This window comes from Macaca fascicularis, chromosome X (genome assembly GCF_037993035.2).
Source record: "Macaca fascicularis isolate 582-1 chromosome X, T2T-MFA8v1.1".
NCBI classification, from domain to species: Eukaryota; Metazoa; Chordata; class Mammalia; order Primates; family Cercopithecidae; genus Macaca; species Macaca fascicularis.
Genome location: NC_088395.1, coordinates 81,605,278 through 81,620,297, shown reverse-complemented (window position 1 = coordinate 81,620,297; position 15,020 = coordinate 81,605,278). Strand labels below are relative to the sequence as shown.

Genomic DNA, 15,020 nt, shown 5'->3' with positions numbered 1-15,020 from the left:
TCTTTTTTCATTCTTCTGTTGATGGACACTTAGGTTGATTCCATATCTTGGCTTTCGTAAGCAGTGCTGCAATAAACATGGGAGTACAGATATCTCTTCAATATACTGATTTCCTTTTTTTTGGGGGGGGGTATGCATTCCATAGTGGCTGTACTAATATATGTTCCCACCAACGGGTTATGAGGGTTCCTTTTCTCTACGTCCTCACCAGTATCTGTTATTTTTCGTTTTTGTTTTTTGTTTTTGTTTTTTTTTATTATACTTTAAGTTCTAGGGTACATGTGCATAACGTGCAGGTTTGTTACATATGTATACTTGTGCCATGTTGGTGTGCTGCACCCATTTTTCATTTTTTTAATAAAAGCCATTTTAATTGGGGTAAGATATTACATTATTGTAGGGTTTTTTTCTTTCTTTCTTTTTTTTTTTTTTTTTTTTTTTTACTGGTGTGAGCCACCGCACCAGGCCCAGAGTTTTATTCTTTAGAGGAAGTCAGTGCCCATCACTTTCCCTGTCTACAGACAAATAAAAAGCTGCTCTCTCCAGAGGGGCGGCAGCAGTCCTGCATGGTCCAGTGAGACCCAGAAGGTTTCAGGAGACCTTCAGTCCTGAGTCCCTTTCAGTCATCGTCTTCTGAGTCTGACTTTTCTGCGGACTCGGATGCGCTCTCTGGCAAGTCGTCTCCCATGTGCTGGAACCTTCCCAACTGTGAATCCCACATGTGTTTGATGGTCACCTTGAATTCAGCCATCTCGTACCCAAAAAGCTTCAGGACGCGAGCCTGCTCTGGGGTCAGCACGTCGCCCTCCTTGCATACCTCGTAGTCAGATAGCAGAGTCACCACACCTCTCTTGAGGGTGGTGGGCAGGCCCAGCTGCCTGAGCTGTGACTGCATGGAGTGGGGGAACTGCTCCAGAGGCCCTGGGTCCAGGCTCACAGTGAAAGTTGCTTTGTTACCAGCTCGGGTGTTGTCCATTTCTGTGTATTTCGTGAACCACTCATTCACCTCCTCCTTTGTGCGGTTGGTGAACAGGAAACCCATCTCACCCCTCAACCTTTTGCTGACCTGGTACAGGTTGTCTTTGTACTCACCAGATGGGCTCCGACCGAAGGCCACCATCATCGCCTTGTTTTTGCCGAAGAACATCCGGCTGTGCTTCCAGGCGTTCTGGATGTCCTTCAGCTTGCTGTTCCTCATGTGGGCCACAGAGAAGATGAAAAGGTACTTGTAGGTGTCCACACATTTCCGAAGCTCTTCCATCAGGTTTTGTTTCAATTCCAAGCCTTTATTGGCAGTTTTGGTTAAGGAGACTTTCTTGTGGCGCTTGGATTTGGGCATCGCGCTGAATCCATGTTATTGTAGTTTTGACTTGCATTTCCCTGATGATTAGTGATGTTGAGTATTTTTAATATACCCAATGGCCATTTGTATATTTTGAGAACTGTCTACTCATATCTTTTAGTCATATTTAAATTTGATTATTTGTTATTTTGCTATTGAGTTGTTTGCCATTAATGGCAAAAACCACAATTACTTTGGCACCAACCTATTATTTTATCTTGACATAATCTCATTTGTTTATTTTTGCATTTTTGCCTATGCTTTTGAGGTCTTACTTAAAATGTATTTGCCCAGAACAATGTTTTGAAGCAGTTGGATAAAAAACAAGACTCAACTATATACTGCATATAAGAAACTCACTTCACCTATAAAGACATATGTGGACGTAAAGTAAAGAGATGGAAAAAGATATTCCATGCAAATCGAAACCAAAAAGAGCAGGATTATCTATACTTATATCAGATAAAATAGACTTCAAGTCATAGAATATAAAAAGAGACAAAGTAGGTCAATTTATAATGATAAAGGGGTCAATTCAGCAAGAAGACATAACAATTGTAAATTTGCATGCATTCAACACTGGAGCACCCAAATATATAAAGCAAACTTTAATAGATCTAAAGGGGCAGATAGATTGCAATACAATAATAGCAGGGGATGTTTAATAATGAACAATTTTGGAATATTGGCACTATTTCTTCTTTAAATGTCTGATTGAATTACCAGGGAAACCACCCACATCTGGGTTTTCTTTATGAGAAATTTTTAATTATATATTCAATTTCTTTAGTTGTTATAGATCTATTCAGATTTTCTGTTTCTTTTAAAGTCTGTGTTGGTAATTTCTGTCTTTCTGGGAATTTGTCCATTTCATCTAAGTCTTCTAATTTATTGGATTATTTGTTTACAATATTTCTTTATAATCCTCTTAATGTCTGTACGTTCATTGCTGATGTCCCCTCTTGTATTCCTGATTTTGGTGATGTGTATCTTCTCTCTTTTGTTTTGGTCAGTTTAGCCAAAGATTTCTCAAGTTTTGTTGATCTTTTCAAAGAACAATTTTTTTTGTTTCATTGATTTTCCCAGTTGTTTTTCTGTTTTATATTTTATTTATGCCTGCTCTAATTTTATTTATGTCTGCTCCATATCTTTGTCATGGGTTTATTTTGCTCTTCTTTTTCTGGATTCTGAAGGTGAAATATTAGATTACTGATTTAAGAGCTTCTTTTGTAATACAGATATTTAAAGCTATGTATTTTATCCTAAGCACTAAGTTAGCTACATCCCATAAATTTTATATGTTGTGTTTTCATTTTCATTCAGTTCAAAATACTTTCTAATCTTCTTTGTGATTTCTTCTTTGATCCATGGACTATTTGGCTATATATAGTTTAATTTCCAAGTATATCGGATTTTGCAAATGCCTTTCTATTGATTTATAATTTAATTTCCTTGTGGTCAGAGAATATACTCAGCATGATTTCAATCCTTTTAAGTTGTTGAGACTTATATAGGTATAGCATATAGTCTACCCTGGGGAATAGTTCATGTGCACTTTTGAAAGGATGTGAATTTTACTGTGGTTGGATGCAGTCTTCTGTAGATATCAGTTACTCAAATTGATTAATAGTGTTCTTCAAGTTGTTTTAATACTTACAGATTAACCATCTAGCAGTTCTATTAATTTTTTAGTTTCTAACTATTATTGTAAAATTGTCTGTTTTATTCAATTCTGTCACCTTTGTTTTAAGTATTTTTAGGGCTTTGTTGTTAGATAAAAACATGTTTATAATATTTACATCTTTCTATAAATTGTCAATTTTTGCCTGGTGTGGTGGCTTACGTCTGTAATCCCAGCCCTTTGGGAGGCCAAGGCGGGCGGATCACCTGAGGTCAGGCATTTGAGATCAGCCTGGACAACATAGAAAAATTAGCTGGGTGTGGTGGCACATGCCTGTAGTCCCAAACTACTCAAGAGGCTGAGTCAGGAGGATCGCTTGAACCCAGGAGGTAGAGGTTGCAGTGAGCTGAGATTACACCACTGCACTCCAGCCTGAGCAAAGAGTGAGATTCTGTCTCAAAACAAATTGTCAATTTTATCAAGACAAAATATGTCTCTGTCTCGTAACAATTTTTGTTTTAAAGCCTATTGTGTGTGGTATTAAAATAGCAATTTCAGCTCTCTTATGGTTACTGTTTGCATGGTGTATCTTTTTCCATCCACTTACTTTCAACCTGTTTGTGGCTTTAAATCTAAAGTGTATCTCTTGTAGGCAGGAAATAGTTGCATCCTGTATTTCACTTATCCAATCTGACAATCTATGTTTACATTGGGTTCCTTAATTTACTTATTTAATGTAACTTTATGTAGTTGGATTTATGTCTGCTATCTGGCTATTTTTTCCATACATGTCTCATGCCTTCATTAATCTTATCCTTTTTCTTCACTACCTATTTTTGTTGAATAGATACTTTCTAATATACCATTTTAATTCCTTTGTAGTTGTTTTTTAATATATTTTGAGTTGTTTTCTTAGGGTTGTTGTTGGGATTATAATTTGCATCTTAAAATAATCTACTTTGAATTAATCCTAATTTCACTCTGGTAGTATATACAAACTGCTCCACAATAGCTCCCTTCCATCTCTTCTCAATACTACTGCTTTTATGCAAATTATATCTTTATATGTTGTTTGTTTTTTTACACAGAGTTCACTCTTGCTACCCAGGCTGGAGTGTAATGGCACAATCTCGGCTCACTGCAACCTCCACCTCCAGGGTTCAAACAATTCCCGTGCCTCAGCCTCCCAAGTAGCTGGGATTACAGGTGCCCGTCACCAAGCCCAGCTAATTTTTTGTATTTTTAGTAGAGACAAGGTTTCACCATGTTGGCCAGTCTGGTCTCGAGCTCCTGACCTCAAGTGGTCCACCTGCCTTGGCCTCCCAAAGTGCTGGGATTACAGGCATGAGTCACCCCACCTGGCCATCTTTATATGTTATATGCCCAACAATACAGTTTTAAATTCTTTTACACAATTTAATTATTTTATTCAATGTTTTAAAAACTAAGAGAAGATTTAAATATATATTTATTCTGTCTATTATATTTACTTATGGAATTACTTTACCTGTGTTCTTTGTTTCTTCATAACATATTCAAATTACCATCTGGTTTTATATATTTTCAGCCCGAAAACTTCTTTTGGAATTTCTTGTAAGGCAGGTCTGATGGCAATGAATTTTCTCAGTCTTTGTTTAACTAGGAAAGTTTTTATTTCATTTTCCTTTTTGAAAGATATAATTTTTGGTGGACAGTTTTTTTCTTTCAACACTTTGAACATCATCCCACTGCCTTCTGGCTCCATGGTGTCTAATGGGAGGTCAGCTGCTATTCTTATTAGGATATTTTTGTGAGTCATTTTGTATTGTTGCTTTCAAGATTGTCTGTTTTTCAACAGTTTTTTTGTGGTGAATCTAGGTGTGGACTTCTTTTAGTTTCACTACTTGGAGTTTGTTGAGCTTCTTGAAAGTGTAAATTAATGTTTTTGCCATATTTTGGGAGTTTTCATCCATTATTCCTTTGAATATTTTTTTCTGTTCCTTTTTTTCTCTCCTCTCTTTCCATTGCTCCCATTATGCATATGTTAGTGTGCTTAACGGGTGTATTAGGGTTCTCCAGAGGGACAGAACTAATAGGATATATGTATATATGAAAAGAAGTTTAATGGAGAGAATTAGCTCACATGATCACAAGGCAAATTCCCATGATAGGTTGTCTGCAAGCTGAGGAAAAAAGAAGCCACTAGTGGCTCAGTCCAAGTCCAAAAGCCTCAAAAGTAGGGAAGCCAACAATGCAGACTTCAGTCTATGGCCAAAGGCCCAAGAGGCCCCAGCAAACCAATAGTCCAAAGGCTGAAGAACCTAAAGTCTCATGTCTAAGGACAGGAGGAACAGAAGGAAGCATCCAGCATGGAAGAAAGATGAGAGCCAGAAGACTCAGCTTATCCCACCTTCTTCTGCCTGCTTTGTTCTAGCCATGCTGGCTAGCTGAGTGGATGGTGCCCACCCACACTGAGAGTGGGTCTTCCTCTCCCAGTCCACTGACTCAAATATCAATCTCCTCTGGCAGCACACCCACAGACACATCCAGAAACAATACTTTACCAGCTGTTTAGGCATCCTTCAGTCCAATAAAGTTGACACCTAATATTAACCATCACAAAAGTGTACTAAATTTCTCTAAGTCTCTGTTCATTCTTCTTTGTTCTTTTTTCTCTGTGTTCTTTAGGTTGCATATCCCTATTAATCTGTCTCCAAGTTCACTGATTATTTCCTCTTTCAGCTCAAACCTGCTGCTGTGCCACTCTAGTGAATTTCTTTATTCAGTTATTTGACTTTTCAATTCCAGAATTTCTATTTGGCTCTTTTTTCCAATTTCCATCTCTTTATTGATAGTCTCTGTTTTATGAGTCATTGTAGTAATACTTCCCCTTAACTTATCTTTTTTTTTTTTTTTTTTTTTTTTTTTACGGAGTCTCACTCTGTCACCAGACTGGAGTGCAGTGGTGCAATTCCCTTAACTTTTAAAGCATGGCTTCCTTTACTTCTCTGAACGTATTTATAAAAACATGCTTGAAGTCTTTTTTAACTAAGTTCAACTTACGGTCTCCTTTAGAGACAGTTTCTGTTCGTAGATTTTTATTTCTATGTATGGGCCACACTTTCTTATTTCTTTGCATGTCTCATAAATTTTTGTTGACAACTGAATATATTTTAGATAAAATATTGTAGCAACTATCGATTATGTTCTTCTCCCCACCCCTCCCAGTGATTGCTGTTGCTTCTGGGGGATTTTGTTGTTAATGTTATTTTTTGTTTGTATATTTAGTGATTTGCCTGGACGAAATATACAGTACCTGTCTTCCCTCCAATGTGGAACCACTGAATTGTCTAATCTGTTGTTTTTCTTAATTGTTTTTATTTTTAAGTTTGGCTTCTGCTATGGTCTGCATATTTGTGTGCCCCCAAAATTTATATGCTGAAATCTAACCCCCAAGATGATAGTATTAAGAGATGAGGACATTGAGTTAATTAGGTCATGAGGGCTTCATCCTCATGAGTGAGATTGGTGCCTTTATAAAAGAGGCTTACAGGAGCCCTTTTGCCTTCCTGCCATGTGAGGACACTGTGAAAGGACACAGTGAGAAGGTGCCATTTTTGAAGCAGAGAGTGAGCCCTTACCAGACTTCAAATCCGCTAGTCACTTGATCTTGGATTTCCCAGCCTCTGAAACTGTGAACAATAAACTTCTGTTGTTGGTAAATTACTCAGTCTGTGGCATTTTTGTTATGCATTTTGTTTTACGGCATTTTTGTCACAGTTGCCCAAATGGACTAAGACAGCTTCCTAGGAGTCATCCCTAGATCAGCATTGCTTAGTGGCCAACAAATATTGGTCAATGTTAAACGGGTTGCACTTGAAGACCTTGAGCGAATAAAGCTTCCACTTTTTGCTGAGATGATTTTGGGGTTGGGGCATGCATTCAAAGTTAATCCAGTTAATTGAGCTTCTTTGGCTTTTACTTTCTGCTTATGCGGAACCTCCCCATCATCTGGGTGTGAGTAGATAACTAGGGCCCTCTCTGGTCTTTGCTTAGTGTGTTCTTAGCCCTGCACATGCACACAGACTTCCAGATTTCTCAATAATATGACAGCCTTTTCAAAAACCTTCTAAAGTTATCTCATTCCCCAGATCTCCACTTAACATTTTTGGTTGGTCTCTAGTTTGCTCAACCAGTATCATAGCCTCATACAGTTATGGCATTAGCCTTTCATTTTTTGACACTGGTCACTATTGTTTTCAATAATATCCCTGGGCCTTTGGACTTCAGCAGAGCTCCAAGTCAGATCGCCACCCCCAGACAGGAGCCAAGCTAATTGTCTTCATAAATACTGCAGCACAGAATTAGGCAGGTGGGGTTGGGGGAGGAAGGATGGGAGCAACCTCAAGTTAAAAAGATCCCACTGTTTTTACGGAGATTCAGTAGTTTTTCTTGAACAAATGCTTTTCAGTTTATTGTGTCCCTCTGCTTAATGTTCAGAGTTCTGAAATGCTTGTTTTAATAATTTTACCAGTTTATCACTGCTTTTTTTGAGGTGGGATCTCACTCTGTCACCCAGGCTGGGGTGCAGTGGCACAGTCATAGCTCACTATAACCTCGACCTCCTGGCCTCAAGAAATCCTTTTTCCTCAGCCTCACAAAGCACTGGGATTACAGGCATGAGCCACCATGCCCAGCCTATCATTGTTTTTGCAGGGGGTTAATTTGCCAAGGTCCTCACTCTGCCTGAATTATAGACTTTGTTTCATTTGCAGTTTTTAAAATCTTGTTATTCCTCTTGCTCAAAACATTTATTTTTTAATTGACAGATAAAATTGTATGCATTTATTGTGTACAACATGATGTTTTGAAGTATATATGTGTTATGGAGTGGCTAAATCTAATAATTTACATATGCATTACCTCATTTGATTATCATTTTGTAGTAAAAACGCTTAACATTCACACTCTAAGCATTTTTCAAGAATACACTATTGATGCTATGAGCCACATCTTAGACTTCTCTAGCATTTCTCCAACGGCGTGATATAGTGCTGAACATAGAACAGATATGCCTGGAAGGCTTTTTGATCACTAGAAAGCTACCATAGATTATTCTGTCCAATGAGGAATTGATATATTTCACCACACAAATAATTGCAAATAAATTCAGAAATAATGTCTGACTAAATGTTCTGATGCACAGCTGGGATATGAACCACAATTTTGTATGTTATGTTTGTGGTCTGCTTTAGAGTTTTCAATGCACTTTCTTTTTTTTTTTTTTTTTAATTTATTTATTATTATTATACTTTAAGTTGTAGGGTACATGTGCATAACGTGCAGGTTTGTTACATATGTATACTTGTGTCTTGTTGGTGTGCTGCACCCATCAACTCGTCATTAACATCAGGTATAACTCCCAGTGCAATCCCTCCCCCCTCCCCCCTCCCCCCTCCCCCCTCCCCATGAGAAATGCAAATCAAAACCACAATGAGATACCATCTCACACCAGTTAGAATGGCGATCATTAAAAAGTCAGGAAACAACAGGTGCTGGAGAGGATGTGGAGAAATAGGAACACTTTTACACTGTTGGTGGGATTGTAAACTAGTTCAACCATTATGGAAAACAGTATGGCGATTCCTCAAGGATCTAGAACTAGATGTACCATATGACCCAGCCATCCCATTACTGGGTATATACCCAAAGGATTATAAATTATGCTGCTATAAAGACACATGCACACGTATGTTTATTGCGGCACTATTCACAATAGCAAAGACTTGGAATCAACCCAAATGTCCATCAGTGACAGATTGGATTAAGAAAATGTGGCACATATACACCATGGAATACTATGCAGCCATCAAAAAGGATGAGTTTGTGTCCTTTGTAGGGACATGGATGCAGCACTTTCTTTTTTTAAATTTTTTATTATACTTTAAGTTCTAGGGTACATGTGCACAACGTGCAGGTTTGTTACATATGTATACATGTGCCGTGTTGGTGTGCTGCATCCATTAACTCGTCATTTACATTAGGTATATCTCCTAATGCTATTCCTCCCCCCTCCTCCCACCCCATGACAGGCCCCGGTGTGAGATGTTCCCCTTCCTGTGTCCAAGTGTTCTCATTGTTCAATTCCCACCTATGAGTGAGAACATGTGGTGTTTGGTTTTCTGTGCTTGTGATAGTTTGCTGAGAATGATGGTTTCCAGCTGCATCCATGTCTCTACAAAGAACATGAACTCATCCTTTTTTATGGCCACATAGTATTCCACGCAATGCACTTTCTTATCCGTGATCTCACTGATCCTTGAGACAACTCAGTGAAAAAGGTAGGGGAGGTATATATCTCTGTTTTATATTTGAGGAAAATTTAGAAGGCTTAGCTATATAAAATTAGCGTTAGAACTAGACTGTGAAATCAGGTTTTTTATCTCCTTGTCTCTCTGATTAGTCACTATCCCATACACATGACAATCACACAAGTTCCAATGTAAATATTATAATCACAACAAATACTACTAATAATAATTTAACAATAACATAAAATGTTATCACTTAAGTTTTCTTGAACTTCACAGAGAACCTAAAGACCAGTACAAATAAATGTCAAATATATTCCTGTGAGGGTGGACTAGATTCTGCTATAAAAACAACCCCAAAATATGAGTGGTTGGCACACAAAAATATATTTCTTATTTACACAACATTACCAATGCATGTCAGCAAGGACATCCTGCTCATCCTGGTCATTTAGAGTCCCAGGCTTACTGAGGATATATTTCAACACTTTTATGGCCACTACAACAGTGACTTGTAAAGCTTCTGGCTAAGGAGTTCTAGGTTACAGTGAGCTATGATCATGCCACTGCACTCCAGCCTGGGTGACAGAGAAAGACCTTGGCTCTAAAATAAATACATAATAAAATAAAGTTTCTGGCCAAAATCTTTTCACTCACATTTCGTTGGACAAAACAAGTCACTTGGCTTTATCTGACTTCATTGTAGGCAAAGATGTGTAATCCCATTCTGTGCCAAGAAGGAGGAAAGATGTGGTGAAGAACATGAATGACTATTACCACCACCCCAAATATCCTTAAGTGAAGTGCCAGGTCACCCAAAAAGACATGCTAAGAGAACGATGAAACAGAATTAGACCATCACTCAACTCCCATGTATTTAAGGAGTTGAGGTTGGAGAGCCAAAGTTGGAGGATTTCTTTGGAGAATTGTTGGTGTACTGAGTGTTTCCCATCTCTGTCTCTCATGGGGGATCAGATGGGATATTTTTTCTCACCTCAGCCAAGTGAGAGGGGACTCAAAGGGTGGAGCATTTCAAAAACAATTATCCCCTGCGGTGCAGAAAACATGAGGACTCATATTTAAAATTCGCACATGGGAGGACTAGAGGTGCAGGGCCATGGTTGCACTGCCTGTTCCACAGCAGAGCTAAAAGGCATGATTTTCCAGGAAACAGACGTTGTCCAGGAGTTAGGGAGCTAGACGGGAATCACTTTTAAAAGTAATAATGCCCAAGAGAGGTGAAATAAGCCCAAAAGAGCATTTATGTGGAATGGACTGAGGCTGAAGGAGGGAGTAAAAAGTGGGCAGCCTGAGAATAGTCACTGCCATCAGGGATGCTGGTCAGAGATTCTTAGTGGGAGGCTCTCCAAGAAACACACAAGGCCGGGTGCAGTGGCTCACGCCTGTAATCCCAGCACTTTGGGAGGCCGAGGAGGGTGAATCACGAGGTCAGGAGGTCGAGACCAGCCTGGCCAACATGATGAAACCCCGTCTCTACTGAAAATACAAAAATTAACTGGACGTGGTGGCACACGCCTGTAATCCCAGCTACTCAGAAGGTTGAGGCAGGAGAATTGCTTGAACCTAGGAAGCAGAGGTTGCAGCGAGCCGAGATCACGCCACTGAACTCCAGCCTGGACAACAGAGTGAGACTCTGTCTCAAAATATATATATATAAAATAAAATAAAACACAAAAAGTGGCCCTTGAGAGATAAATATGACCAGCAAACTGTTTTACAAGCTTCATACTAAGTTCTTTACATATATAAGTTAATTCTCATGCCTTATGAGTTCGGGCCTGTTATTATCTCTATTTTACAGATGTTGAAACTGAGGTATAGAGAGGTCAAGTAACCTGTCTAGGGTCACAAAGATAATAAATGACAGAGACAGAATTTGAGCTAAGGCGGTCAAATTACATAGCATAGCACCTAACTATCTAGCCATCCTGCCCACCTTCTATGATGATAGCCATGTGTGTCACCAATGAGCAATTAAGAGCTTTGCAAAGACTCATTTTGACCAGATGATCTGACTTTAACCAAGATGGTCTGTGAGGCTGAATCAAAAGCTAGGTCTGGGGAATCAAGAAACACATATTTTAAGAGGCTCTGGTAACATTTATTATAGTGTGGTATTACAAAAATTATTTTCTTACTACCTTTCACCTGGAAAATGAAATAAAATAGCCATGTAAGAAACAGTACAGATCTTAATAAATTATGGTTGACTTGGATTGAAATGAGTTATTTAAAAGAAAAACAACATAGATTACTCTAAGTCCTGAAGTATTTAGTTATACATGGGTCTGAAGTGTTACACACATACACACACATACACACAAACACCCCATACATAATACATGACATAATGTACAAAAGGCATGGTATAGCATATGGTCTGTCATTAATTTCATGACCACAATACCAAATTCATACTTAATATTGCCCTACTCCATTCCTAGCAATCCACTATATTCCCCTAATTTTTTTCTCCCATACTCCAAAATAATTATCTCACTTTGTCTTCTCTTCTCAAACTTCCTCTTCCCCTTCCCTAATCACTCTCAACTCATAAACAGACTTTCAGAGAACTGAAGGACAGTAATAAAATATACAATATGCATATCATTACAGTCTCAGAGGAGAGAAATAGAGAGTGGGGTACTTCACTTCCCAGCAGCCAAAACCTGTATTAGCTTCCTAGGACTGACATAACAAAAGTACCACAGACTGTGTATCTTGAAACAACAGAAATTTATTATGTCACAGTTTTGGATGCTGGAAGTTCAAAATCAAGGTGTTGGTAGGGTCATATTCCCTTTGAAATGGATAGGGGAGAATCCTTCCATGTCTCTTCCTGGCTACCAATGATTTTCTGGACTCTGGTGTTCCTTGGCTTGTAACTACAGCACTTAAATCCCTGTCTTCATATCACATGTCATTCTCCCTGTGTGTGTCTCTGTCTCTGTGTCTCCCTTCCGTTCTTCTAAGGACACTAATTATATTAAATTAAGGGTCCAGCGTACTCCAATATAACCTCATCTACAATGACCCTATTTCCAAATAAGGTCACATTCTGAGGTACTGGAAGTTAGTATTTCAACATTTGGAGAGGGGAAACAATTCAACCCATAACTTGTATGATGATTATTAAAAAATGATCCATCTGATACTCCAGACAATATTTTAAAGCAAGTACAATACAGAGACCTAAATGGAAGTAAAGTTTCCAGATTTTACTCAAGGTGGTAAAACTTTGCTACCAGACAGCTGTAATAAATCACATAAGTATATTGCAATGCCCAGAGCAACCACTAAGAGGGCTATGCAAATTAATATGCCCAAAAATGTTGTAAATAAATTAAGATAAAATTTTGGAAATTGGTCAAGTAACCTCCAGTAGAGCAAGAAGAGCGACTAAGAGGAACAAGAAACAGTGGAAACAAACAGAAAACAAATAATAAAATGGAAGACTTAAGCATTAACAAATCAATAATCACCTTTAATGTAAATAGTCTAAACATACACTACTCAAAAAGCAAATATTGTCCAAATAAATCTGAAAAAGCAAAAACAAACAAACCATACACAACCTAACCATGTGCTGGTTACAAGCAACTCATTCAAATTCAATTGCATAGATATGTTAAAAGAAAATGACGGAAAGAAATATACCATGCAAGCATTAATTTTAAAAATAGGAGTAAATACAAAAATGATGAAGTAGACTTCAGAGACAAAGAAAACCTTTATATATGATAATAAGATCAATTCACCAACAAGACTCAATGATCCCAAAAGTATACACATCAAAACCAAGCCTCAAAATGTATTAGGCAAAAATTTATAGAGCTAAAAGGGGAAATAGACAAATCTACAATTATAATTAGGGATTTCAACAATTCAACTTGTAGAAATTGACAGAACTACTACACAGAAAATCGGCAGGGATGTAGAACTAGCAACAAAATCTAATTAGCATATATAGGAAACTTTACCTGACAACAGAACAATATATATTTTTTAAGTGCTCATGAATCATTCACCAAGATAGACTATATTTTGGTCCATAAAACAAATTTCAACAAATTTTAAAGAATTGAAATAATAGAGTGTATTCTCTAACCTTAATGGAATCAAATGAGAAATCAATAATAGAAAGACAACAGGAAAATATTTTAATGTAAGGAAATTAAACACACTTCTAAATAATCCACAAGTCAAAGAGAAAGTCTTGAAGGAAAATAAAATCCATAAAACTCAGTGCAAAATGAAAATACAAAGTATCAAAATAAGTGGAATGCAGCTAAAGCAGTGATAAGAGGAGAAATTTATAGCAGTAAATGCTTACATTAGAAAATAGACAGGAAGAGAACAAGATAGTCAAATAGAAGCATGCACCAATTGTCCCCCTTCAAGGACACAAATTTAACAACTATCTATACACAAGAAAAGTACCTTCATAACAACCAAAAAATCAGATGACAATCAAAGTACTTGGGTTTAACTTCAAATGGCTCAAAGAGGCACTGAGGAGGGTAGGAGACAGTCTTTAATCACTGCTACCACCCATCTCCTATGCCCTGGCAGCAGCCATGCAGTGGAAAAAGAGAATCTGTGTGCTTGGGAGAGTGCAGCAATTGCCAAATATTGCATTTACCTCAGTGGTGCTCTGTCATAGCAGAAGGCAAAACTGGGCAGAACCCAGCTGACACTCGCCCACAGAGGGATTATTTAAAGCAGCCTTAGCCAGAAGGGAATCACCCAACCCAATGGTGGGAACTTGAGTTCTGGCAAGCCTTGCCACCACAGGCTAAAATGCTTTGAGGCTCTAAATAAACTTGAAAGTCAGTCTAGGCCACAAGGACTGCAACTGCTAGGTGAATCCTAGTGAAGAACTGGGCTCAGAGTCAGTGAACTAGGGAACACATGACCTAATGAGACGCCAGCCGAGGCAGCTAAGGGAGCACTTGAGCCACCCTTCCTTCAACCCCAGGCTTCATAGTTCGGGGCTCCAAAGGAGACACCCTTCCTTCTGCTTAAGGAGAGGAGACAGACTAGTAAATAGAACTTTTTCATGCATCTTGGATACCAGCTCAACCACAGTAGGATAGGGCACCGGTCAGAGTCCTGAGGCCTCCTTCACAGATCCTAACTCCCAGACGATATTTCTAGACACACCCTCGGCCAGAAGGGAACCCACTTCCTTGAAGGGAAGAACCCAGTCCTATTAGGACCTATCACCTACTGACTAAAGAGCCATTGGGTCCTGAATAACTAGTAGCAATACCCAACTAGTATGCCATGGGACTTGGATAAGACTCTGAGACTTCATGGCTTCAAGTGAGACTCAACACATTCCCAGCTGTAGTAGCTACAGGTAGAGACTCCTTCTGCTTGAGAAAAGTGGAGAGAAAGGTAAAGGGAACTTTGTCTTATACCTTAGGTACCAGCTTGGCCACAGGGGGATAGACCACCAAGCTGGCTCTTGGCATTCCTAGTACTAGGACTTGGCTCTTGAACAGCACTTCTGGACCTGATCTGGGACAGAGGGGAGCCCACTTCCTTGAAGGGTGAGTCCTAGGCCAGGCAGCATTCACTACAACTGACTGAAGAGCCCTTGAGCCTTAAGGGAACATTAGCAGTAGCCTTGCAATACTCCCTGTGTGTTTGTGGGGGAAAAGGCCATGGGGAGAGACATCTTTGCCTGTGGAAAAAGAAGAAAAGAGTGGGAAAAAATGTAACTCCTGGTTTAAGTGTCAGC

The 15,020-nt window shown here is 38.7% G+C and overlaps 1 pseudogene; it reads right to left on the bottom strand.

Moving 5' to 3' along the window:
• Positions 1–416: 416 nt before the first annotated feature.
• LOC102146051 (mRNA turnover protein 4 homolog pseudogene) lies at positions 417–1,351 on the bottom strand (annotated as a pseudogene).
• Between the last annotated feature and the right edge of the window lie 13,669 nt (positions 1,352–15,020).